The 27,993-nt window shown below is 37.4% G+C and overlaps 2 long non-coding RNA genes across 2 annotated transcripts in view; one reads left to right on the top strand and one right to left on the bottom strand.

Annotated features, from left to right (window-relative positions):
• Window positions 1-1,111: 1,111 nt before the first annotated feature.
• LOC132669964 (uncharacterized) overlaps window positions 1,112-27,993 on the top strand; it is a 36,232-nt gene continuing 9,350 nt past the window's right edge. Inside the window, exons 1-2 of the long non-coding RNA XR_009606315.3 lie at window positions 1,112-1,501; window positions 2,266-2,443. This is a non-coding gene — a long non-coding RNA (uncharacterized LOC132669964). The remainder of the gene's footprint in view (window positions 1,502-2,265; window positions 2,444-27,993) is intronic.
• On the bottom strand, window positions 4,860-13,803 carry LOC144616648 (uncharacterized). The gene is made up of 3 exons (XR_013556088.1): window positions 13,714-13,803; window positions 12,087-12,192; window positions 4,860-4,977 (listed from the first exon to the last, which is right to left on the bottom strand). It is a non-coding gene; the product is annotated as an uncharacterized LOC144616648 (long non-coding RNA).

Raw genomic sequence — 27,993 nt, 5'->3', positions numbered from 1 at the left:
TTCAATGTCTAGTTCAGTATTTTCTCCATGCTCCCTCTTTTCGAAATTTTATTATCCATTCCCACGTTTTTATTCATTCAGAAGGATGTTAGAATCATATTGCTGCAAGTTTTTTTTTTTTATTTTAATATTTATTTAGTTTTGAGAGAGAGAGAGAGAGAGAGAGAGAGAGCGAGCGAGCATGAGCAGGGTAGGGGCAGAGAGAGAGGGAGACACAGAATCAGAAGCAGGCTCCAGGCTCTGAGCCGTCAGCACAGAGCCCGACGCGGGGCTCGAACTGGCAAACTGTGAGATCGTGACCTGAGCTGAAGTCAGATGCTTAACCGACTGAGCCACCCAGGTGCCCCGGTGAAAGTTTTTTAAAAGTAGGTTTTGGGTTGTGGTTCAAGGTGGCGACTTAAGAGCATCCTAAACTCACCTCCTCCCATAAACACACGAAATCAGCAGCTACATGTGGAGTATCTTCCCCTGAAAAAAATAAACCCTGGACACTGGCTGAGTGACTCCATGTATCACGTCAAACAAAAGACAAGACCGTCCGCTTGTTAGCAGGCAGGAGCAGCTGGGTCACGATCTCGCCATAAATCCCATGCCCAGTGCAGTGACTTCACAGGATGAAACTCAAAACCCAGGGCCTCTCCCTGAGGAACTAAGGGTTTGAACCCCACATAGGGCAACCCCCCAACTTTTAAGACCTGCACCTGAGAGATGATCCCACAATATCTCTTTTTGAAAACGAGCGGGCTCCGCCACAAGCCCCACAGGATGTAAGGATCTGAGAAAGGGCGCTTACGGGGCTCGCTGGGACTCACCTGCCCCAGGGCCCAGGCAGCAGCCCACGGAGGCGTGACTTTGTGGGGGCCAGGCTCCTTTGTTCATCTTGGAGCCTCAGCCTGAGAGGCGGCCCACAGGGCTGACGCACATCCGGGGCCACGGTGGGGCTCTACGAGGACCGAGACTGGCAGGCGCCCTCCTTCGCTGTCCCTCTGCCTTTCTTCAGCTGGTGGTCACCATCTTTTTTATTTATTTTTTATTTTTAACCGTGGGCTTCCCCCCCACCCCCCGCCACGTTGCTGGTAGGCACCATCTCCACACTCACCCTGCGCAGGACTCCCGCCGGCGGGCGCCATCTTGGCGCACTCCCGCCGCAGAGACGCAGCACCAGGCGCACCTTGAGGGGGAACTTGTGCGCATGTGTGGTGTCCGGGCTTCGTGTCTGGTGTCCAGCTTTTGTGGCTGCCACCAGAGGACACCTCTACAGAACCTGGCTGTGGTGGCCAGGGTGGGGCTTACGCTGGCGGGTCCCACAGGACTGTAACCAACGGAGAAAGAATCCTTAAACGACCACCGCCTCCAGGGCACAGCCAGAGGCAACAGAGCCAGGAGCTCATTCTGTGCCAGAGGCCTATCTGCTTATCAACATAGCTGCAGCCTGAGGGCCAGCCTCCTAACTAAACATACGTCTAAAGGCTGACTGTCATACTTTCCAGAACCTCAGTGGGTAGGTGCTATCTTCACCCTCTCCCTCTACCACACTCCAGAGTGCCGGTAGCTCCCAGAGGAAACTCACACGCTCATCTGGAGCCCTGGTTTTCCAACTGGCACCCAGGGAACACCTCTAGATCACCTAGAACTAGTGGCTAGAGGGGCTTAGCTTGCCAACCAACAGGGCTGCATACATTTCACTGCATTTATTTGCATATTTTAAAAGCTGCTTCTTTAGAGTCTAGATTCCAATCAGCCTGAATCTAGGTACTGAGATTGACCTCTTTGGGACACTGAGAGGTCTTGGCACACCCCCAACTAGTGGAAGCCGTGAAAAATAAAATAGACTGCTTGGACAATCACAGAAGTTTGAGAGACAACCAAAAGCAAGGGCGGGGTGGAACAATAACTTTCCTCTTTTACACGAGGCCATTCCTTCAAGACTGAGAGAGGTGAATGCTTTATCTAATGCATAGAAACCAACACAGAGAATGAAGCAAAGTAAAGAAGTAGAGGAATATATTCTAAATGAAAAACACAAGATAAAACTTCAGAGAAAAACCTTCATAAAACAGAGATAAGTAATTTACCCGAAAAAGAGTGCAAAGTAATGGTCATAAATATGTTCATCAAGCTTGGAAGAATGTATGAGCATGTGAGAACTTCAATTAAGAGATAGAAAATATAAGAGAATCAAATAGAGGTCACAGAAGAAAACAAAAACACTAATTTGAAAACATGTATGTACCCTCATGATCATTGTGGCATTATCTCCCACAGGCAAGAAATGGAAGAAACCTAACTATTGATCGATGAATTATACATATATAGAAAACGTGGTATATATTCACAATGGATTATTATTCAGCCAAGAAAAGAATGGAATTTTGCCATTTGCCACAACATTGGACCGTGAGGGCATTATGCTAACTAAAGAAAGTCAGACAGAGAAAGACAGGTACTGTATGATCTCACTTACATTGTGGAATCTAAAAAAGAAAAAAAAAAAAAAATGAACTCATAGATACCAGAAAACAGATTGGTGGTTGCCAGAGATGGGAGGAACGGGTGAACAGCGTCAAAAGGTACAAACTTCCAGTTATAAAATAAGTAAGTCACGGGGACGTGATGTACACATGGTGACTATATTTAATAATACTGTATTGTATATTTGAAGATTGCTACAAGAGTAGATCTTAGAAGTCCTCAACATAAGAAAAACATTTTGTAAATACGTATGGTGACAGATGTTAACTGTGATCAGGTGTTATTGTAGTGAGCATTTTGCAGTATATAGGCATAATTTGCATTATGCAAATATCAAATCATTATGTTGTATAACTGAAACTAACAATGCTATATGTCACTTATGCCTCAATTTTTTTTTAAATTAACTACAATTAAATTAAATTGGTTTTCTGAAGTTCAGGCTACAAATTGGATATGGGGAATATTTTGTCTCTACTCGTGCTTAAAATGCTTAGCTCTTAAGACTATAAGATAATCTCTATGGAAGTAAAGAGCAGAAAGAAGACATGCTGCTGTGTCACTAGCAGTATAAAGTTTACAGAATACCTATTAGTAATTGTTACTAAGTTCAATGAACTTACAATCTCCAATAATCTTGCAAACGTGAATGAAAATTATTTCTTTCCAATGAGTCTGAATAAAAGTTTGTAAAAATATAAAACAAAAAGAAAAAAACGTAGGTTTCTATTAAAATTGTATTAAACATAAACATTAATTGGGGAAAAACTGATATTGATAGTATTAATGAGCCCCATTCAAAAATATGGCTCAGCTCCCTCACACATCCTGTTTATATTATGATAACTCCATTATATAAGATGCACTCAATAACTCATTATCTTATATATTTGTGCTTTTATTGCTATTCTGAATGGTATCTTTATTCCATTGTGGTTGATTTTTTTCTAGTAGATAATTGTTTATGAAAGCTATTTTCTTCTCTTTAAGTCACTTAATTTTTTTACTATTACTAATGATTTTTAATAGGTTATCTTGTATTGTGTCTAAGAAAAAATACCACCTGAAAATAATAGTCTATTTTTTCCTGTAACTATACCTAGAAATTTTAGGGCAACATTAAATAAAAGTGATCAGTAGTAGACATTCTTAGCTCACTCCTGATTATAGTGAAAATGCTTTTGGTCTGTCATTAAGTGTATAACATAGCCTTTTGATAAAATGATACTCATCATCATCTTTTAAAAAATTCTTCTGGGGCATCTGGGTGGCTCAGTCAGTGAAACTTCCATACGTTCAAGCCCCGCAGATTCGAGCCCCACTTCAGGCTCTTCACTGATAGCGTGGTACCTGCCTGAGATTCTATCTCCCTCTCTCTCTGCCTCTCCCAGCTCATGCTCTCACTCTTTCTCTCTCTCTCAAAATAAATAAGCTTAAAATATAATTTAAAAATTCTTCTACCAGAAATTTGAAATATTCCATTTTCTTCCTTTGATTTATTAACATAGTATGCTTTATTTCTAATTTTTTAATCAAAACATTCTTATATCTCCAAACCAAAACTTATTTGTTCCTGGTACATTATACTCTTAATTTACTTCTGAATTTAGTTTTGTGGCACATACGTGTATATGTTATTCTGTTTTTCCTTTCTGTTACATTTGACTGGATTTGTTACCAGGGTTTTTTCCTAGATTTAAAAGTGAACTGGAGAGTTTTTCATTTTTTTCTACATTGTATGACAGTTGATATAATGTCTTCAAAGCTTGAAATAATTCAAGTGGTAAGAACATCTAGACCCACAGTTTTTTGGTTATCAATTATTTGGTAATCTTTAAAGGTTTTTCGTAAAAATATTTCTTTTGCTTATCAATTTCACCTTGATTTTGATTATTTACAATTTGTCAGAAAATTATGCATTTTAATCCAATTTTCATATTTATGGCCATACATGGCTCTTTTTTATCATTTTAAAAATCACCCATTTATGGTGTCACAGCACTCTTAAATTCTTTTTGTGTGTCTTTCTTAATTCAACTAGGCATTGATGTTTCTATTTTATGATTTTCTTCTTCTGAGAACTAACTCTAGTTTACTTACCAATGCTGCAAATTTTTGTTTTATAATTTCTTAACTTCTGAATTCATATTTATTATCATTCTGTTTCTTTTGTGTTTGTTTTGCTAAAGGAACAAATATGACTATATATTTTTTCTGAGCACATGCTCCATCATAACACATAACTTTATATATAATGAAATATATATTATATATTATGTATATTTTATATTAATAAATATATGTATACATATACTTAGCTACATATACATATAAAAATAAATACATATACATATATACACATATATAGTGTGTGTTCTTTATATTCAGATAATCAGTATTATGCCTTCAGATTTTGTTTTCTTATTTTATAATATGTATTGTCTAAATGGAGTGCATTTCCTTTGCTTTATCTTCTTCAGTGTAAGATTCCATGCCACCATAATCCTGATATCAAAACAGAAGAAAAATATTTCATTATAAATAGAGAAACAAAATTTCTAGAGAAGACTTTAACAAATCAAATTCTAAAGAGAATTAAAAGAATAGTACTATATTACAACCAAATAGCATTTATCTTAAGAATGTTAAGAATTGTTTATCATTAGGAAATCTATTAAATAAAAAATTGTAAACAATCAAAACATCTTGACAACAAATGCCAAAAATAAAAAAGAATTTAATAAAATTCCACACACTTCCTAATGATAAGGATAATCTAACAATAAGCTAGCAATTGAAGAAACTAAATTTAATAAAGGCCATTAACAAGAAACTTACATAAACCTTATACTTAGTTGTAGAATACTATCTCCACTAAGTCAGGAACGAGATAAGAAGACCCATTAGTACTATTATTAGCATTACAATGCAGGTCCAAGGAAGAATCAATAAATAAAAGTTAAATTAATCAGGTAAAAAAACAATGAAACTGCAATCTTTGAAGATAATCTTATACCTGAGGAAACCAGGTACATCAAATGGAAAACTTTTAAAGTCAGTACAGTAGCCAGATAAAATCAACAATAAAAATCAACAGATTTTGGGGCGCCTGGGTGGCTCAGTTGGTTAAGTGTCCGACTTCTGCTCAGGTCATGATCTCGTGGTTTGTGAGTTCAAGCCCCGCGTCGGGCTCTGTGCTGACAGCTCAGAACCTGGAGCCTGTTTCAGATTCTGTGTCTCCCTCTCTCTCTGACCCTCCCCCGTTCATGCTCTGTCTCTCTCTGTCTCAAAAATAAATAAATGTTAAAAAAAAATTTAAAAAAAAATCAACAGATTTCCTATAACCCATATACATATAATATATATACACATATAGATCACAAATATAATTTTTTTAAAAAGATTCAATTTACTGTATCAACAAAGGCCATAAACTAATTAGGAATAATGCTAACACAAATGTGCAAAACCTTAGAGAAATAAACTATACAACCCCACTGGAGAATATAGAAGAAAATTTGAATAAACAGAAAGACAGAGTGTTTTTTGAGTCACAAATTGTCCCCTATACACAGAGGGCAAGGGAAGACTAAGAGGCAGACCACTCCACATTAGTAGGCGGCAGATTTAAAAAGTAAGGGAACTTACATATAAAGCTTGTCTTGAGTAGCCACAAGATCAGTAAATCTCCACATCTACCCACCAGACTTAAAAGTTTATATAAAGGCCTTAAATACATGGGTTCAACCATGTATTCAGCCCAGATGGTCTCAATAACACCTTGCTCTCTCAAGGTTATGTTCTTGAAACAGCTCCTAGCATTGGGAAGGGTGGGTAGAACACACATTCCAAGAGCAGGGGAGGGAGTAAGGAGTGTCCAATTGCCCAGGTCCTGCTTGAGGGTCAACTGGTGGTCACATCCTCTCAATGAACTCCTCCAAGAGCATCCCTTAACTTCTCCCTAATTAGTTGACACTGATCATTGAACTCAACAGCTGAGTCCTAAGAATATGAGCAAGAACATATAGAACGTTTTTTAAAATGTGAAAAACAACAAGTGGTGAATTACCCTACAGAACATCAAAATTTCCTTTAAAGCTATGGTAAAATGGTAGAGCAATGGCATAAGAATAGAGAAGCCCTGGGGCACCAGGGTGACTCAGTGGGTTAAGCTTTTGACTTTAGCTCAGGTCATGATCTCACAGTTCGAGAGTTCGAGCCCCACGTCAGGCTCTGTGCTGACAGCTCAGAGCCTGGAGCTGCTTCAGATTCTGTGTCTCCCTCTCTCTCTGCCCCTACCCTGCTTGCACTCTGTCTCTCTCTCAAAAATAAACAAACACAAAAAAAATTAAAAAAAAAAGAGAATAGGGAAGCCCACTGGTAAGAGAAAAGAGAGATTTCAGGAACACACCCTGTATACATGAGAATTCAATTGAAGGTAAAGGTTGTATTTCAAAGGATAGAATTTAGAATGCATCGGGAGACTTCAGGTGAAGATGCAGACTAAGCAAATGAAAGAAAACTCACCACGACTACACACCTTACTCTCAATAATTACAATAGCCAGATTTTTTTTTAAGTTTATTCTACATAGCTCAACTTAAAAGCAGGAAAAGAAAATTGTCTGTGGCCAGAAATAAAGAACCTACTTTATTGAATAGGAGTTGAAGCTAGTGACTCAGATAAACAAATGGATTTGGTATATACTTAGGGATTTATGTTTTAATATCTATACCTGCTTTATGAAGAACCAGGAAAGGGTGGCCCTATCAGGAAAATACTGCCTGCCAGTGCAAGATTGTAACTCAAAAGCCTCATGGTTATCAGTGAAAACATAGTAGACCTAGAAGCTTTTCCATCTATAACATCTGACCACCAGCAAGGAAGATGGGGCAGAAAGCAGACCTGTGGACACTGCACTACTGGTGACAAAATGATTGATACTATTCGTGACTGGGCTCAAAACCTCTCAGCCAGGGTACAGGTCTACAAAGCTTATTGGTTTTCCAGTTTGAATGATAGGTCTAGTTCTAATAATCATATTGATAATGAAAAGTCAAACCAGGAATTTTCTATTTTTTAGTCCCTCAGGTTCCCAAAGATATAGTCAAGCCCTATCTCTTCATCATCATCACCACCCTAGAATACACTGTTAGTGCTGCCACAGTAGATCAGAAGGTTATCTACAAGAATAACTGAAACCTCAGTACTGAATGCCCACATGACATTAATCCTACCACATGAATGGATAAAACCTTGTAAGCACTCCTGACTCCTCTGTTTCCCTTCTTGCAAAGGTGCTGCCTGCCTCCTTTAGCTTATTCATGTCATGTGATCTATTTCTGGACTCAGATGAAATGACATGCCATAGGTATGGTATCTAAGTTTTCTGAATGTTTACGTAGAGCATGATGAATCTTGACCAATGGGAAACAGGGAATGAGAAGATGTTGGGCAGATAAATTCCCCCTCCTTTCTCCCCTCCAAGGACTATCCAAGATTCAGCTTGTCTTTTCCTGCCTTTCAGATAATACCTGTGTGCCAAGTAAACACTCATGCTCCATGACCTGCCAAGTCTCCTCTTACTCTTTGTGAAGCTATAACCACTGCTTTGCTTTGCTTTTTCTCCTTGCTTCATTTCACTTTTTCTCAATCTCACTACCCATGGCTTGTGTTTCCCAAATAGTTAGTATTTTCAATCCTAACTCTGCCTCTGCTTTTTTAGAAGGCCCAAACAAGGTAGCAAGATTTTTTTATTCTTTCACTTATTTCCTCAAATTTGATAATACCCTGAATATTGGACTGACAGAATTCCAAATCAATCCCCTTGCCTACTTCCCTCTGGCCATATATGCCACAGTCACAATCATGGGCCAATTATATCATAAATGATTGACTATAGCAGAGTACAGATAAGATATTCATTCTGTTGGTTAAATGTAAACATTCTTTCTGCTATCTTTTGTGCTGGGTTATCTAAATCTCAATAATGTCTCTGCTGCCTTTGTCACATCAAGACCAACTGAAGCATGCATCAATATAGGTTGGTGCCCCACTAACTTTAAAGTCATCCTCAATTACCAGCCTGCCATTATTGTTCCCTATGGAGAGCCAGTCAAAACCACTGAGAGCTACCTGCATACTGAGCAATGCCACATCTGTGATTGAGGACTTGCCTGGACCAAACTAGACCTGATGTATACCAACCATGCCATTTTTCACTGGTACAAAGGTGAAAGGTTAGAGAAAGGGATTCTCAGGTACATAAAGACATAAATGTTCTAGAATTGTTTCTGAGATGGTTGAAGTCCATAGGACTAAGGAATAAGATGATTGTCTATCATATTAACTTGTCTCCTGCTAGCTTTTATACTCCTTTGTCTTGAGTTTTAGTTCTCTTCTCTTTACTGTCCACAGTAATCCATGAAAGTTATGTTTCTAAAAGCAATTTTTAAAGGATAGTACAGAACTTAAATCTTTAACAGTATATATTCTCACTCTGTCTTTTAATGTTTATTTATTTTTAAGAGAGAAAGAGAGAGAGTGAGCAGGGAAGTGGCAGAGAAAGAGAGGGAGACACAGATTCGAAGCAGGCTCCAGGCTCTGAGCTGTTAGCACAAAGCCAGATGTGGGGCTCGAACCCACGAACCCCAAGATCATGACCTGAGTGGAAGTCAGACGCTAACTGACGGAGCCGCCCAGGCACCCCTATAAACTTTCTAAGAATGATTTTTATATTTTACCCAGTTTTGTAAGCATACTTCTAGTATTCATTTATGCTTAATGTTGTTTTAACTGATTTCAGTGCTCACTGACAGTTTTTTATATCAGTTTCCCCATTCTTAATTTCTTAGAGTGAGTCAGCACTTCTTCAACTCTTTTAAGATATGTTGGATTGATTGCAAATACACCCTTAATTTTCCACCCCCTCCCTCCCTGTATCCATGTCTTCTGTAATATGCTTTTGCAGGTTCTCCCATTAAGAAGTGGTCTATTTCCTGGGGTGCCTGGGTGGCTCAGTTGGTTGAGAACCTGACTTCGGCTCAGGTCATGATTTCATGGCTTGTGAGTTCAAGCCCCATATCAGGCTCTGTTGCTGACAGCTCAGAGCCTGCAGCCTGCTTCAGATTCTCTGTCTACCGTTCTCTCTGCCCCTTCCCTGCTCATGCTCTGTCTTTCTCTCTCAAAAATAAACATTAAAAAAAATTTTTTTTAAAGAGGTGGTCTATTTCCCAATTCTTGTGGCCTTATGACTTACTCTGACTAAATCAATATGGTGAAAGTAATGTTGAATCAATCTGAGCTGAGGCCTCCTCAGAAAGTCTTGTGTTCTTCCACTCTTGGAACTCTGAAACCACCAGCTGAATAAGCCAGGAGTAGCCTGCTAAATGATGAAATGTGTGTGGTTCCTTCACCACAGCTGTCTCACCTGATGGCCAGCCAATAATCAGACCTGTGTGTGAGGCTATCCTAACCCTCTACCAACTCATCAACTGACTGCAGATGCACTAGCAAGGCTAACCAAAACCAACAGAGATAAGTCCAGCTCTACCAAACTACCCACCTGAGCTGTAAACTTATAAGAAATAATAAATGTTTGAGGCTTTAAAGCTCTAAGTTTTAGGGTGATTTATTAAGCATCAATCAGTAACTGATACAAAAGATAATAGGGTGACATTTTCTGAGACTTTGCGTACCTTGGAATATGTTTATATCTCTTTTACTTGACCACCAACCTAATTCACATTTAAAATTCTTGACTTATGAGGAGTGCCTGAGTGGCTCAGTCAGTTAAGCGTCCAGCTCTTGATAATTGTCTCAGGTCATGATCTTGCAGTCGTAGGACTGAGCGCCACATCAGGGTCTATGCTGAGTGTGGAACCTACTTGGGATTCTCTCTCCCTCTTTCTCTGCCCCCCATCAAAATAAATAAATAAACATTTAAAAAGAATTTGTGACTTATGAAGTTCTTGTCTCAATACTCTGTATACAATGCTTTACTACCTTCTGGCATTATACTTTGCTGATTTGTAGTCTTTTATATGCCTTTATATTTCATGTCTGAATGCTTATGATAATTTTATTTATCTATATAATGAAACATCTTTCCATGATTTGGAATTTTGTCAACTTTTCCTCAAACATAATGAGCCCTTTTAATCTGTATGCTGAGAAGTATTTTTTCAGTGATATCTTTCACTATCACTTCTATTCAACTATTTATTCCTCACTTAAATATCTACATTTTAAAGCCTTTCTCTTCACTGTATGTCCTCTATCAACACTCTTTTCACAATATTTAAAACTCTTTAATTTTTGTCTCTGCATTATGGGAAAAAATTTATTAAATTTGCCTTCATATTACCATTCCCATTATTGATTTTAAACATTTTTTACTGTTTTAATTCACTTTTGAGAGAGAGAGGGAGAAACAGAACATGAGCAGGGGAGGGGCAGAGAGAGAGGGAAACACAGAATCCAAAGCACGATCCAGGCTCTGAGCTGTCAGTACAGAGCCTGATGAGGGACTCAAACTCATGGACCATGAGGTCATGACCTGAACTGAAGTCAGACCTTAACCTATTGAGCCACCCAGGTGCCCCCCATTATTGATTTTAAATCGACATTCTGCTCTTTTTCCAATATAGATTTTAGTCTGCTCTGTATTTTTAATTGCTATGTAATCTTTTCTCTTCCCATCCAGCTTCATCTTCATCTCGAACTGTTGACTTTTAAGTTCATCTGATCTTTTCTGTACACCTTGTTCTCTTTTTATAGCTTACTGTTCCTGTTTTATAGATGTCATAGCTTTATAAATGTTATTGTAGACTCTTTTTTTTTTCTAAATCTTTTTCTAGCTTAAGGGTTAATCATTTAATGATATTTCTGTTCCTCTGAGTTATAATGGTCACATAACATTACTTTTATTCTGAAATAGTTTTGCATGTTGAGCAATACCCCAGCTATCATTGAGGTCTGTTCTTGTTTTTCATTTTACTCCTCATGGAATGAAGAAAGATACATCTATGTTTGCCAATACACTAGGATTGTGGTTTAGCTTTAGTACAGCTTATTATAGTTAGAAGGCATATTGATGTACACAGCATTTAACTCAATTTCCAGGGCTTAGAGATATTCTTCTATTATGTCTCTTCTGGATTTTAGTGAAATCATTAATCACTTCCTATTTCTGCTATTTGATTCTTTGATATTGTGGACCATCAAAGTATTGGAATTACTTTTGTTTTGGCCTCCCCTCCAATAAAGCCTTTGTACATATTGAGACTATATCTCCAATAATACAAAGCAAAACTCTATGTCACCTCCCTATACCCAAATGCTCATTTCTTGTCCTGTTCTCTAGAAGTTTCAGTATCTAAATCAATGCATAAAAACAAGGATTAATGACACAGGTGGACATAGGAGGGGAGAGCAACATGCTTATGTAGGGGCATAACGACCCTAATCAGAAAAGGTAGACAGTGAGAAAGGGCTGATGATGGGTTTAAGTTCCAGATGGCAAAATAGATAGTGTCGATAGTCACTTCAGCCCCATTTTTCTTGAATAATAGAAAATATTCCCAGAAGCTGGAACCAGATATGCTATAGCTTACTTTTAAGGGTATTTTCAGTTCTTGGTCTTTCTGTGTGTCGTGGTGGGGTGGGGCAGAGGACGGTATTGTAGGAAGATGGGGGCTGACTGTGCCTTTGGAACAGACACTGCAAAGAAAAGTAGGAACTAAGTCAAAGAATCCTTGATATGTACATTTCCACTCAGAAGTTTCTACCTTACCATGTCTCCTCAAAATTCAGTTTTATTATTCATATAGGCTTATATAGATCTGTCAAGAATCTATTGAGATTAAAAACTCTTGAAGTTGACAGTTACTTGATATGCTCCAAAGAAAAATTAAGATAAATTCAACCTTAAATAAGAGATATTTAGTATTTTTGTTAGTACTTTATTTTTTAAGTAATCTCTATGCCCAGCATGGGGCTCGAACTCACATCTCCTAAGATCAAGAGTTGCATGCTCCACCAATCGGGCCAGCTAGGTGCCCCAGGAGTTAGTATTTCAAATACACATAAATACTATGAATATATATTGAAGTCACTGAAATTACACATATGTTATGAATAATACTAATTGCTGCTGGCAAAACATTTTTGTTCCATTTGGGCTTGCAAATCAGCAGAGAGTCTGTTAAAAATTAGTGTAATAACATAATGTTTCTGAAATATTACCAGATGTCTTTTTTATTTGCAGAAATTCTTGTTCCAAACACTGAAGCTGAGGCATTCAGTGCTTCAGAAGAAGGATAGACATGGCCAAGAACAATGAACGAATTGTCCAACATTGACTTTCAAAGCAAACTTTATAAAAAAGCACATGTAGAAACAGTTCCTTTCATTTGCCAGAATCAGGCACTGGAGGGAGAGAAGCTCCCTGAATCCAGCAGTGTCCCTTTATGTATGCAGAATTAGACCTGTGGCCTAAACCAGTTGGGTTTCTGTCATATGACAGAAAAAGAATCCTTACCCATGTATTGCTTTTTTTAATGTGTTAAATGCTAACCTCAAAAGTCAAGTATATAATACCAGAGTCTAATTGTAAGGGCAATGAACTGAGTCCTGGGTTTGAAATTAAGAATGCCAAATTGTATATTTCCTTCCAACCGACTTTCAGTGTTCCGACTGAGCAATCCATCATTTGGCTACTTCTATTTTAATGGATTTTACCTAAAACCCTTTCTTTGAAGTCTTTCCTAGCTCTGGATGAAAGCACAGTCTTAAGCTTAATCCCTTCCATCTATTAATATGATTTTTTTTTGCAACGTACTCAAAAATTAGAGTATAATACTCTCACCTCCTTTACTCATTTAATTTTGGCATAATACGTCTATTTTCCTGCTTGAAGATTTGCTGTTTCTGGCCACATTGGCACCAGCTGTTCTACATGATGATGCTCAAAGAGACTGGGAATTAGATCTGTTTACCTTGCCCTGAAAGCCCCTCTTCTAGCAGAGCATGCATTTGTCATTGTGCTCCATTTTAGCATCCACATCCGTTTAGCAGGACTTCTAACTTGGTAGAAGCTAGAAGTAGGCAAGTTTCATTTGCATGTTAGCTTTTCATTTGCAACAATTGATTCTTTTGACTCAAATTTACTGAACAGGTATTGTGCCTTTTGTTCCAAGGGCCTACCTTCCCTGTCACCCTCCTAATTAAGTAGAGGCCTACCTGAGTTTCACTTTGTGTGAAGTGCTCTGCAAAGGAAATGTTACAGATGGATTCAGGTCTACTCATTTATTCATTCAAGAAACATTTATTTAGTTCCTGAGGATAAAGAAAACAAACAGACGAACAAAGGACAGTCTTTCTCTTGGGTACTTCACAGTCTAGAGAAGGAAACATAAAAATCATTGATTACAAGGAGTTACATGGCTATAAAATAGATTTAATATTGAAGCTTAATCCTTAAATTCTTTGGCATTCATTCATGATAATGTTATCAGCAAAATAGATGATTATAATTTTTAAACATGTTCAGATCTGGTAAGGTGTTGAAATTTCTGGTTTCGAATGCCATTTCAATCCTGAATCACTTACCTTCTTGGGTTCTGTTCTCTCTATAAAATGAGAAAACTAAGCAAGATGCCTTCCAACTGTCTATCTGGCCACCACATGCGACAAATCCACAATTCTCAAAGCTGTAGAAAAAACTCTCCTCCTAGTTTAAACTGCGACCTGTCAATAATGTACTCTTGAACACATGGCTTTGAAGTTCTGATTTGCTGCCAACTTGCCTAGCTGTATTTATTTCCTCTCAAGTTGAACTATCAGAGTGGGAATTAAAAATTGGACACATTACCTTGGTGATCATACCAAATTCCTGTGAATCAGACCAATAGCCATCTGGCGGTTGAGTGTGTTTGAAAACACTGCTAAGCTTGGGGAAGGGCCCTTACTCAGGCTTCTGGCTACCAGTATGGAAGCAGATTCTCTTTCTGACTGGAATCCTTTGTGGGGAGGAGGCTTTGTGCTTGGAAAGCCTGTAGTTGTGGCTCTGTGGTGTGGGTATCACTTAGCTCCTAGGAACATGGCCTGTGAAATATACAATGCCAATATTGTAGCCATGCTTTGCTTTTTTTACCCCAGCACCAGTTGCGCTCAATTCATTTGTGATGCGTGTGTGTACGTGTCTTAGGTTTCTTTAGCCTGTCCTTGGAAGGAAGGAAGGCCTGGTCTGTGAACGCCCCCTTCCCCACAGATGATTAATTTATACACATTGGCGTGGAACAAAGCACCATTCGTGGAGAAGAACTAGTTCATACTTTGAGAACTGTCATTAGAAGCATCAGAATTATTTATTTGTAACCATTTTATATGAAGCCATTTTGGAAGAAGTGGGGAACCCCGGATAAATGGAACACTAAAGATTTCTCATGGTTTCTGAATTAGTATCAAATTTACTTAATTGTGTTAATGCATTGGCGTTTTTATCTTACATGATTATTTATTTTACATCGCTAAAATTTCTTGAGCATAGACCTTAAGTCAGGCATGGTAATAAATGTTGTGCATGCATTAATTCATGTGACTCACATAATAAACCTTAGAGTTATGGGAAATCAGTTCTCCTCTAGATAGAAGAAAATCAAGTGGAAAGAAAGCTTGGAGAGGAACTTCCTCAAGTCTCTGCAGGTGTAAGTAGTGGAACTAAGACTTGGTATTGTGTCTGACTCTGAAAAATATTTTCCTAAGAACTAACTACATCTTCACTCATGTTGGAGTCTTTGGAGTCAGACCACAGGAGTTCCAATTTTGGCTCTACAATGTACCACGTGGATGGCATTAGAGAGGTTTCTTAAATTCTCTGTGCCTCAGTTCCCTTGTATGTAAATTGAGAGATAATAAAATGTAACCCATAGGGTGGGTGAGAAGGAAATTAAGTACTTACAAAGCATTTAGTTCAGTGCCCAGAATATAGTAAACACTCAACAAATGGTAACTATTTAAATGTTTATTCATTCACCATAGCACTGGCTGAATGAAGGAAAATTGAGCACTTTGGGGGAGATAAATATAAATATGTGGTTTCTGTATGTCTAGGGGAGAAAAGAGACATGTAATTAAGCAGTTTAAAAAAAGGCAATGAGGACAAATAGAAAGAGGCTCAAGTGAAAAAGACAGTCTATCCAGTGGAGGATTCTGAGACACCTTAATGAAACAGACAATATTGGATCAAAGTATATGGAGCATCTCCTGGGTATGCTCTAGATATACTGGGACGGAAGAAGAATCTCACTGTCTGGTGGTGTTTTATGGCCACAAATCAGATTATAATATCATAAAGAACATCTTTGCTTCCTCCCTAATGCTCCAAAGCATATGTGTTGTTTTTTTCTTAGTGTCAGTGCTCACATTGCCACACCCAAGAGATCAGTTTGGATATAGCTGTGTAAGCACACCGCACTGCACACTCCCCTCTCACACCGTCCTAAGTCCCCAGCACTTTGTACATCATTTCTTTCTGTAAGAATTTGAAACTAAGGAGAATTTTGTAAGGATAAAGGCCCATATGGAAGGTCAAAGAGGTCCATATATGCCATATTGAATCTTAAGAGGTATGCCAGGATGGATAAATTATTTGTTATATACTCAAAACGATAATCGTTCTTTTGAGTCATTCTTAGTAGTTCTGGAAGATTTAGCAATTGACCACTCAACCCTCTCTTAATGCCACATTTGTATTTTCAACGGCTTAACACTTCACTTCAATGATTCACTCCAAGCTAAAATGTTAAAATCCGAGTTGGTGATTTCTCCCTCTCAACTAGCTCCTGCTCCTCTTTCCTCTATGTCCATAGATAGTCCACCATTTTCCTAGTTCTTTAGAGTCTAAACAAGTACTGCCCAAGAGAAATATGTGAGCCACACATGTAATTTTACATTTTCTACTAGTCACATTAAAAGTTTTTAAAGAAACAGGTTAATCTTTAAATGGTGTATTTAACCCAAAATATATAAAATATCAGCATTTTAACATGTAATCAATATAAAAATTAACGAGATATGTACATTCTTTGGTGAAAAATTATTAGAAGTCCAGAGTATATTTTACACTTACATGTCGATTTAGACTAGCTACAGTTGAAGTGATTACTAGCTACATGTGGCTGTGGCTACCATATTGGACAATGCAGGGCTAGACCTTATAGTTACCTTTCATTCATTATCCCTCACCCTCCATATCCAAACATTTACCACGTCTCTGCAATGTCTGTCATAACTATCTTGCCACTTCCACTTACCACATTATTTCTTTATCTACCAAGCACCTTACCTCACGTATCCCCCATCTATTCTGTTTCCTTGTTCCAATCCGTCAAATAAACTACTACAAGACTAACTGTCCCAAAGTGCCACCAAAAAACCATCAATCATTCCCCATTACACCAAAGAGTATTCAAATGCCTAAGCCTGATGCTCAAAACCCTCCACAAAATGCCCCCTAATCATTTTATAATCTCATGTTTCATTGCTTCCCTTGTTTCAGCTAATCCAGTCTACAGATTGTCCCCCAATCCTACCCCCAAATTCCTAGTTCTGTCCCTTTGGTCATTGACCCCCTTCTTCTGCCTATTAAAAGTTTACCTTTTCTTCAGAGTTGTTGTTGAGCTCTACTTTTTCATTAATACCTGCCTGTTCTTCCCAACTAGATGGGATCTCCTCATTCTCTCACAAATAATCCTGTATTTTCCATGCAATTTAGGTAAACCTATTTTGACTTAGAATCTGGGATATATTTTTATTATCCCTTCTATATTTTTGCCTTCAGGGCAGGATAGTATCTTTAAAACCTCAGTATCCCAGGCAACTCTCAACTGGTTTCATTTACTCAATAGCTAGCTAAGAGAAGCAAATCTCTGAGATCCATTGGTGGCAGTAGGCAAAAATGCGGGAACCCAAATTTTTGAAATAGCTTCTCATTATCCAAGCAACGAAAGATACCCACAAAAGCAAAATATTTAATGTGATTAGTGTTTCCTATAGAGTTGGACTGGGACTCTAAGATTAAAAGTCAATATCTGCCCTATAAGCTGAGTTGTTGTGGAAGGTACTGGATATGAGAGAAAAGGCTAGACCCATTAATGAACTGATGTCATAATTTATATATAAAATGTACATTTTCTCACCTTGCCTGGGAGCATTCTTCCAATACTGTAATCTTCATTTGGGCTTCCCCCAGGTAACATGAAACTATATATGCAGAACCATTAAGCCTAGGGTTTCGTTCTTTTTATAAGACACAAGTTTATAAAGCAGCAGGCCAGCAGTACATAAAGAAACATACAAGTTTCTTCAAAAGAAATCAAGCCAATGAAAATAAATTGTGAAGTACACAAGCGAGAGAAGCAATCATTCCAGCCCATTTGTCTGAAAGGGACTCACACTCTTAGAGCAAATTCAAAGAAGGAAAAACAACACTGTCTAAGTTTTTGGACCCATGCCCAGGATCCTTTTCTTCTAAATATGGAAATAGATATTTAAGTCCCTGGTGCATTCATGCCCACTTTCCAGGTTGCTTCTGTGATTCTGCCTCCCCACAACATGACTGTTTCTTACCCCCAGGCAGAAAGCTCTCTCCATCTGTGCGAACTACATCAATTCAATTCCATGTAATTATGCAGGGATCCAGGAAAGTGGACATAATTCAAATCAGAGACAGTGAACTATTTAGTGTTTTATATATTTTTTCTAGTTCCTAATAGCCTATCAACTACAGCAGAAAGAAGAGTTTTTAGAGTTGGCTTATTTTGAAAGCTAAACAGAGACATCCATTGCTGGTGTATTTAGTCTCTCAATTATTTAATGTCAGTGGTGAACATTTCCTTGGAGAGTTCCACATGAGGAGTTTAGCTTATGTGGTTTTTTTTTTTTTTTTTTTTTTTGAGAGAGAGAGAAAGAGAGAGAGCGAGCGAGCACAAGCAGGGAAGAAGGGCAGAGGAAGAGAGAAAGAATCCCAAACAGACTCCACACTCAGTGCAGAGCCTGATGCAGGGCTTCCTCCCACAACCCTGGGATCACAACCTAAGCCAAAATCAAAAGTTGGACACTTCACCAGCTGAGCCACCCAGGGGCCCCTAGCCTATGTGTCTTTTATAAAAATAGGGCAGTCAGGATAAGGTTCCATTGTAAGGAGACAGTTTCCCTTTTCACAGTAACTACAAACCCAGGTGTTCCTCGTTTCCAGAAGGACACCATGTTGACACTTGAGTCACTACATCCTTTGATGGCAAAATGAGCCACTCTATGAGGTCCCCCTCTCTTCTGACAGGCCACAGCTGGCTGGTGACCAGTGGAAATGGCCTGGAGCACCTTAGGAAGGATTTTCCTAGGAGAAAGACCAGAAAGACCTACCAATGAGGTCAGGTGAGGGTGAGGTTGTCTTAATCTGATAAATAAAAAATTGTCAACTATTTTGTATCACAAATTGATGAGAAGGAAATATAAGACATATATGTGTGTATATAAAACTTCCATATTTGGCTTCCTCATAAACTATAGAAATAACTACAACTACAGTTGGTCTAAGTGGTGCTATATTCTACTTGTCCATATGAACATAGGAAATAGATTGATAGGACTTCTTTTCCCTTGAGAGGAGTCATGGTAATTCAATATAATTTGTGTTTATACAGCACTGTTTACAAATATTTCTACTTATAAAACTCATGGGGCCATAGCAAAAGTATCTTCCAGATAAGTGAAAGTTTGGGAGTGGGTCTCACATTATGGAATATATATTTAACTCAGAAGACTCATATCAAAGAATTTTATGAAAATAGTCACAATATGAAGACATGGGGCTGGGATGATTTAACTAAGGCTTTATAAATATTTGTCCTGGTAGAGCTTGCCACCATGTGTATTAATTTTGGGGATAGCAATCAGGTCACAAATAGAGGACTTGGGCTGGAGGTAGGGTAGAATGATGGGGAGATATAATGTCAGGAACAGGGAACAGGAAAAAAAGATGAAAAAAACCTGTTTTGTGGTGGGTCTTTGTTTTGAGGTTAAAGTTGTCCTTACTCAACAACTCCACTATATTCATGCTTCTCAATATGGCTTGAAATTCTTGTGTAGATTCCAAGCTTCCTGAGAGAAGCATTCTGAGTTACCCTTTCTTTTACTTTTTTTATTTAAAATTTTTTAATGTTTATTCATTTTTGAGAGAGAGAAAGACAGAGTGGGAGTGGGAGAGAGGCAGACAGAGGGAGACAGAATCTGAAGCAGGCTCCAGGCTCTGAACTGTCAGCAAAGAGCCCGATGCCACCCTTTCTTTCATTTCTTTCACTTCTTAATAGGTTTTTAAAAACCCCATCTACCTGCAATCTGTGGTTTGCGTGTATATATTTGTGTGTGTGTGTGTGTGTGTGTGTATGTGTTCCATAAACTTTCAAATAGGAAAGAAAAACATAACCATCTACTTTTGGATTCACAAATAGAGCACAAGTGGAAAAATGCATTTATTTATGAAAGAAAAGCTAAGAGTCACTTGGACAACATGATTCATTACCACCAAATATATACTGGAAACTGTCTGATGCCCTTATATACTATATAAGGTTGTTTTTTGACTCCTGGAAGAGATCAACTGGATCTTTATGTTACCATCTTAGATGTGTCCATCTGTGTGTGCTTAAGTTTCTAACACACACGTAAGTCTCTTTTATTTATATGGGTTGGTTGTTCCTGGGTTGCTCAAATAACTATACATTTCATCAATCCATCATCTTGATGGATATACACGAAAAATATTGTGTTCTTGGAAATACCTTACACTTGGGCTTTAATGTCCCACCTAAGTCAATGGGTTATAGGGAACTTCACAATCACTGGTTCACAAAATTGATTAATAAATACCAGCTCCCAAGAGAAAGAGAAGAAGTCTACCTTCCTTGTGTGTTCCACCTCTCCTTCCCCTAACAAATCTCTGGAGAACTGATGGGGACATCTGTTGCCATTCTAGTCTAATGGGAAATTATCTTTGACTCTGAGATTGATACTTACATTGTTTGAATAAGGCCTAAACTAGAGTGAGTTCTGTCACATGTTCTTCTGACTCATGCTACCTAAAAACCATTTTGAGGCCAAATTTAGTGAAGAGAACTTGCCAGAAGATTAGGACTGTCTTCCAAATACTTAAGCAAATTTTGTGTTGAAAGCAAACTGCTGAAGAAATATAACCATATGCTTTTAAAATGAGGCCTCTACAATCGAGGGACATAAAGTAACTGCCACATGTTCATGACCTCCCCCTCCCCCCACTTAATAAGGCACCTTTATTTCACCAGAAATAAAATTTTATTAGTAACGTGTCAAATATGATTTAAAATACAGTTACCTTTCTTCTTCCTCTCAGTTTAAAAAACAATCCAATAAAAACTCTAAATCATGACCCAGATATTTTTAAATGTGAAAATGACATAGTTTAGATTATGTAACAGACGCACAGTTTCCCAAATAAATGTTGTAGAACACCATCTGCTTGATATTTGGGTGCATTCCCACAGAACTAAATTTCTGCTTCTTTACCCTTCATTAATGGTGTATAACAAATTTATGACAGCATTATTTCACAATAGCTATATCCACAATTTATGACCAAAGGAGAGCCTGACAAAATCACTTGGCATGCTCAAATTAGACAATTTATGCGACTCTCTCATCGACACCAACCCTCCACCGACAACTGAAGAGGAACAATGAGTCCGTAACAAGGGGAGGACCTCTCATGGAATAAAGCTCAATAAAGAGTTCAAAACAAGAAGCTGAAGATCCAGGTGCCATTTTCCAGCTTATGTTTCTCAAATTCTTCAGGCCATGCATTCACCTACAAGTTTGAATTTAATATAGAATGTTTTTATAAGGTTTTCTCATATTCGGCCAGACAAGAAATTGCCAAATTCTTCTTAACTGTCAACAACATTCCATCTTTGTTCTAGTGTTACCAAATACAGCTCACTTATCTGGGTATAATCAAGGGGGGGGGGGAATCAAGAAGAGAAATTTACCATATGTCATTTCTTGGCTGATAAGAGTGGTACATGGCTATGTCCGTGTCCCTTTTTTGCACTTGATGCAGATAAAATCTATATGAGAAATCATTTTGTATGTATTTTGCTGTATAAAATATTACATTTGTGGCCAATTTGGGAACCAGTTTATGGCATTTACTTTTTATCTTTCATTTCTTTGGATTAACAACTTCTATAGAAAACAGACAAGAACACGTATTCTTTGAAAGTAACCAGAATACAGGCTTGCTTCTCAAAGTGATGTATGGCCTCATTATTCAAAGAGTAGTTGGCAGACAAGGCAGCACCCACATCATCTAGGAGACTTGAGAAATACAGAATCTCAGGCCCTGTCCCAGACCTACTAAAAGGAATTTGTATTTTAACAAGATCTTCCGGGACTTACATGCACAAGAGGATTTGGGAAGTGCTAGTGTAGAAGAATGGACTTTATTTACCCAACTATAGAATAATCCCTGGGAAAAGACAGAATTACTCTAAGGAAAATTTTGTTCAAAATGTTCAACTACGAATGTAACAACTTTGAGACATGATCCACTTAATAAAAAAAAAAAAAACAAAGACAAAAACACCTGAAACATGTCACATTGCTGATGTGCAGAATGAAGCTCGTGAATGGGAAGATGCTTAAAATTCCAAAATTACATAAATGATCATGAACTGCTTGAATTAATCACACACAATCTTTCATTGTTTCCAACTCCAGGTATTTTCTTTAGCAAAACATACACAAGTGATAACTATTACATTGAACCCTAGAAACATGAAGAATACCTTAATAGTCAATTATTTAATGACTAAGTACAATAGTTTTATAAAGAATTGTATCAAGAAACTGATGAATTCTAGGTTGATGTACTTTGGAAACCCTTTCTCAAAAGAGTTCAACCAGTACTGAAAATTGTTGTCTTCTTCCAAGGATCTTTGAGCAAACGCATTATCAATGCTGGGAGGGTGGGGAATGGGAGGGTGCAGAATTAGAACCATAACCACTGCTTACAGCCAACTGTAAAATCTGGAGTGATTCAGGGTGGAGGGAAAGAAGATGGCTCCATAGCTGGTGTTAAGAAATCCAGAGGTGCATTCAAGCAGTTCACCAGCACAAGGCAAATCGAAGAAAGCTGCCCACGTTATACACAACTCTATACACAACTCTAGAGTTATACACAACTCTAACTTTGACCACATTATACACAACTCTTAGGCTATGATTTCACAATTCTGCTTCTCCTTCAAGTCTGTCCTTTACTTTAATAGCCTGATTTCCCCTGTAAAAGAACAGGAAAGCTAGAGAAGCAGGAGAGAAGGAATTCTTCTGTACTTGCACCTGTCTCCCCACCTCTCCTACAATCCCTGTGCTCCAGGAATAAGCCAAGGCCAGCCTCACTTCCTCTCACAATAGTGGCTTTCTATTATGCTTCCAAGCATAAAATATGTTACAAAGTAGAATGTACATTGCTTCCACTCTAAGATCTAAATGAGTAGACCTTCCCTTCTCCCTGTGCATCTTCTTAACTATAAACCCCTTTGGAGACACACATTTGATAATCATCCTATAGTCCAGAAAGGAGAAATGTAGGTGTTCCTCTCACTACTTCTAAAACAAAACCAAACATCTCCAAGTTTCTCCTTCATCAGTGAACTGCTTGAGCAAAGGGACTGCGTATTCTTCACCTCTGCATATCCAACCCTGGCACAGTGTCTGGCTCATAGTAGTTGCTTAATAAATGGTGGGGACGTAGAGTTTTTTCCCAAGTCCTCTAGCACTTAATTTGTTAAACCTTGGGTTGCACATTTTAAAAGCTTATCATACGTATGAGCTTATCCATGTATATACAGGCTCACCATCAGTCTTTCCCCTAACTTACTTTCTGTTTTTTTCCTTTATTCATCTACCCAGGGAACTCAGTTTAAGAGTTATTTCACAGTCACATCACATTTCAAATAATATATGCTGAATAAAATCTAGTCTTACACATCACTGATGAATGAAAGAAAATATCAATATATTATGGCTACCACTTTTGGAAGTGTACAGAGACACAGGGAAGCAAAAATAAGTATAGCAAGTAAGCAACCCACCCTCACAATGAAACAACTTTCCCTTTAACTTACTAATAATGTTTTTTAATTTTTATGCCCCCCCCCTTTTTCCTTCCTCATCTCTTCATTTTCCTCTTCTCATTTTTTTTTAAATTGTCTTCTTCTTTACTAGGCCTTCAGGCCATTTGAGCACCTACAAGAATGATCAATATTACCAAAGGCATTCAGATTTCTCATCCTGTCTTTCTTATCTAAGGATGGCTTTTGTTACCGGAGAAAGGATGTCCAGGTTCAAAAAAGTTGAAACTGGTCTCTCACCTTTTGCTTCTCCCATAATACAGCATGTGGGATGGGGTCAACAAAGCAGGTCTATATAGAGTCTCTGTCTATATCAGTTTGCCATGGTAAAATGACAGCAATCTATTGGTCGACTCAGGCAAGTTTACATCATTTAAATACAAATTGTTATTTTTTAAAAAGTCAAGATAACATTAGTCCACTCATTATCTATGAATTGTTTATTGGACAAGAGATTAAATGCTCTTAAAGATAGTTTTAAATAACTTGTTTTGAAATCAACTTTAAAAAAAAAAAAACCATATTCACAAATACCACTGGCTTCTAAGACATTTCCTTGTCTACATGTGAGTGTATAGATCAGAGAGCTCAGTTAATGATGTCACCAAATAAAACAGACTTAACATCTGTTACTGGTTCATTGCCCAAGAGCTGTTACTTTGTTTAAGTTTTGTGACATACCCTAACTATTATAATTTCACACTTTCTTGGTAATTTTTTCCGTCCTTCTCTTTTCTATTCCCAAGTTGCATTTCTATCCTCAATTTCAGTATGTGCCAGCTTTATAAGTCACATCTATTCACACTGGTGTATTTTTCTTTTAGACACTGTCCTAAACCAAATGTTTCTTTCAGTAAAAAAAATTAAAACTGTTAGAGAGCTAATTCTATTTTTAAATTATATGTGGTATAATCATCCCATCTAATTTGGAGCCTATTCAATTAATATCCTCATTGTTTAAGAAACCTACATTTTAAAAGAAGTGTTGGTAGAAATAAGATATTTTATAAGCAGTGAAATAAAGTTTTTGAACTTTGGTGCCAAATTTTATCCTTAAATTAATTTTTAAATATTTATTTTTGTTTCAAAGCTATCCTACCATTCATACAAAATTGCCTTTAAAAATTAGCCTCAATTATAATTTTTCAGTTTTTTCTAAAGTATTTTCTACAAATTCTAATTGAGCAATTAAAAACAAACCTTATACTTTTATCAGTTATAGATCTATAGAATCTTCAACAACACATGCTAATTAGGGTGCCAATAATCTTTATACCAAACACATCCATGTGACTCACCTGATGATTCATTAGAAGGAACAAATAGTAAATCAAAACTAAGAACAAAATTGTCCTGAATAAAAAAAGGACTTCCTGGTTACAAGACGGCGTTCAACTAGGGAAGGTACAATGTTGACAAGTCACCATAGTTAGATTTGTGAAAACATACGATCACCAAAGGCCTGTAGTATCTTTGTTTAAAGCAGTGTCCTTGATTATCACTATTATGTATAAAGTGCTGTGAAAGCACATTAGTAAGCACATCGTTCCAAAACCCTTTAACAATGTTCTTCTGTGTCCCGTGGAATCCTTATTTTAGACTCTTACCTTCATTATCATAGTCTGTCTAACACTCATCTTTGGGTCTTTGGTATTTTCTTGAATATACCTTTGGCACCTAGTTTTTCCAATCTGTTTTATCAGTTAATGACAGTTCTTTGAATGATATGCTCCATAGGACATGACTCTGGACACTGAAATCAGACATCTCACTCAAACCTCAAAGAACATTATGAACCACTTCAAATAATTTCAGGAAACTATCCAACTTGTTAAATAATTATCTTTCAAATTGCAAAATATAGGGACTTATCTAAACTTCACCACCAAAAGCATTCTGATACATTTTGTCAAATAGTGAATGGTCAACTATTATACAAAAATCAGTGCAAGTTTCGTCCAGGCAGCCTTAAAAGTACTCTTCGATGAAGAAATAACATCATGTAGAATTTCTGTGGTTTTCTCTAATTTCTGCAGATCAGATTTTTTTTAATTGTCAAGCTATTAAAACAAATTGACCTGCCTACCCTTTTCCTGAGCTTCACAGCCTATAAAAATGACATCATAAATAAAATTTAAACCCTTAAGACCAGCCACAAATTTTAAATGACCTCTAGAACTCAGAGATAAGCCCATCTGCAAGGCTCATTTTAATAAATTTTACTTTAAAAGATAGATGTCTATCAAGCCAAAAATATAAAACAAAACAAAAAAAATGGATCAGTTTGGAGTAATCTGGTTGTTACATTCAGCAGTTAAGTTGCAATATGTTTGCCCCATCTTAAATTGCCACGAACCATAGGAGAATGGTGTCAAACAATTATTTGGCACAATGCTTGACAAGCCAAAACTTTTCAGAAAGAGCCTATCTTCCCCTCATCATTTATAAAAAAGTAAATTCATTCCACCCTTAATATTCAGGGATCCTGCATTGTCAGTTCAGGGTCACATTTTGTCACTTTCCACTAGGAATGGCAGAATTTGGAAACGGGGGCTTAAAAGTTTAAATTCACATGAGACCTTGACATAGGTCCCTTTGTACACATCATCTTATCTTTAAGAAAAAAAAAACATAAAAATCTTTGCCTTTACAGCACTTATTTGCTGCTTTATAATATGTGGACATAGCTTCAATTTGGACGATACTAAGGACTGCCGAGTAATAACCAGGGTTCTTTCCACTCAGTTCAGCGTGCATGCCATCTTTGATCTCAAGTGCACTGGTAATTAGTGCCTTGTTTCAATATCTTCACTAAAACAGGTCAGGCATTTAGAAACAAAGTATCAATGAACTTAACAGTTACTTTAATTCATTTTATAAATAAGCAACTGAGAATTTTGCTCCAAGTGGCTGCTAGTGTAGCCCATCCCATAAATGGCATTCTCCGAAGCATAAGGCACAATATGATATGAATGCAGCTCTTCATAATAAAGAGACTGAGAACAGCATTCCTGTACCATGAACTTCAGCCGTTTTCTTGTATCAGAATAAGCAGTCTTATAACAGGGAGCTTCTTTAAAGTATTCATAGCTCTCTTTCTCCGTCTCTAGATGTATCTTCCTCAGCAAATTGTTAATTAACACAGACCTTCTTAAGTAGGTTTCTGGGTCTTCAAGAAACCTGAGCTTCTCCAGAGAAAGTTTGAGAATGCAAGTCCTGTCCTCAGGCAATATCAGGTGCTGGAAAGCAAATACATCATTATCTATTTTTAGAAAAAAGAAAACTAGAGCTGTTTGCTGTTGACAAGACTCATAAAAAGGAAGAAATAATGATAAGCAAACCCTTACTTTTGGAAAATACCCATGGTAATCTTGATGTAAATCTTCTTCTTCTGCATATTTTCTCTTAAAGTAGGCTACTTTCGACGTTGTTAATGTATATGTTAATACTTTTGTTGGATAAGCTAAACAAAATAAGACAATGAGAGAAAAGTCAGATTTTATTGTGGAAAACAGCATTTTATACATTCTACTTATAAGAAGAAACTGTTGGTTGACCCTGGAAAAGAAAATTCTTAGTAAATGAAGAATTTACTAAGCAATGTGCTAAAGTCATCCGTAGCAATTCTCTTGTGACCAAAAAAGCCTGTTTGTAGGTAATAGCCACTACTCAGACCCAAAATAGATGTTCCGCGTTGATGAATTATATGTATTTCCTTATGCTGGTCCTCAAAAATGAATACTTACCAATACTCTATTTAATTTCATGCCATTTAATGTCAAAATATTCCCCAATTTGAAGTTGATTCACAAAATCAATGGAAAGAGGGAAGTCATTTTTCATCATTCTTTTAGTTAAACTCCCTAGTTTACAAAGGGAATTTAATGTTGCTAGGTTAATGTAGGTTAATCCAATTGGTGTAAAATGGTTGGTAACCCAATTACGCTTTAAAGAAGCAATCATGTGTGTCTATAGACAAACCCTATGATATGGTCATGGTATGACCATCCTCATAACACAGAGGTTAATCATATGGAAACGAGAGGTTTAAATAGCATCTTGACTAGCAAACTTGAGCTTGGTATAATATCTGAACGTGAAAACTTTGTTCTCTCCTTTAAAATACTATTCATGGTTGGTGGGTTTGAGCCCCATGTCAGGCCCTATGCTGACAGCTCAGAGCCTGGAGCCTGCTTCAGATTCTGTGTCTCCCCTGTCTCTGCCCCTCCCCTTCTCTAGCTCTCTCACTGTCTCTCTCTCTCAAAAATAATAAAAAATAAATAAACATTAAAAA

This window comes from Panthera onca, chromosome B3 (assembly GCF_046562875.1).
Source record: "Panthera onca isolate mPanOnc1 chromosome B3, mPanOnc1 haplotype 2, whole genome shotgun sequence".
NCBI classification, from domain to species: domain Eukaryota; kingdom Metazoa; phylum Chordata; class Mammalia; order Carnivora; family Felidae; genus Panthera; species Panthera onca.
This window is presented reverse-complemented; position numbering and strand designations above follow the sequence as displayed.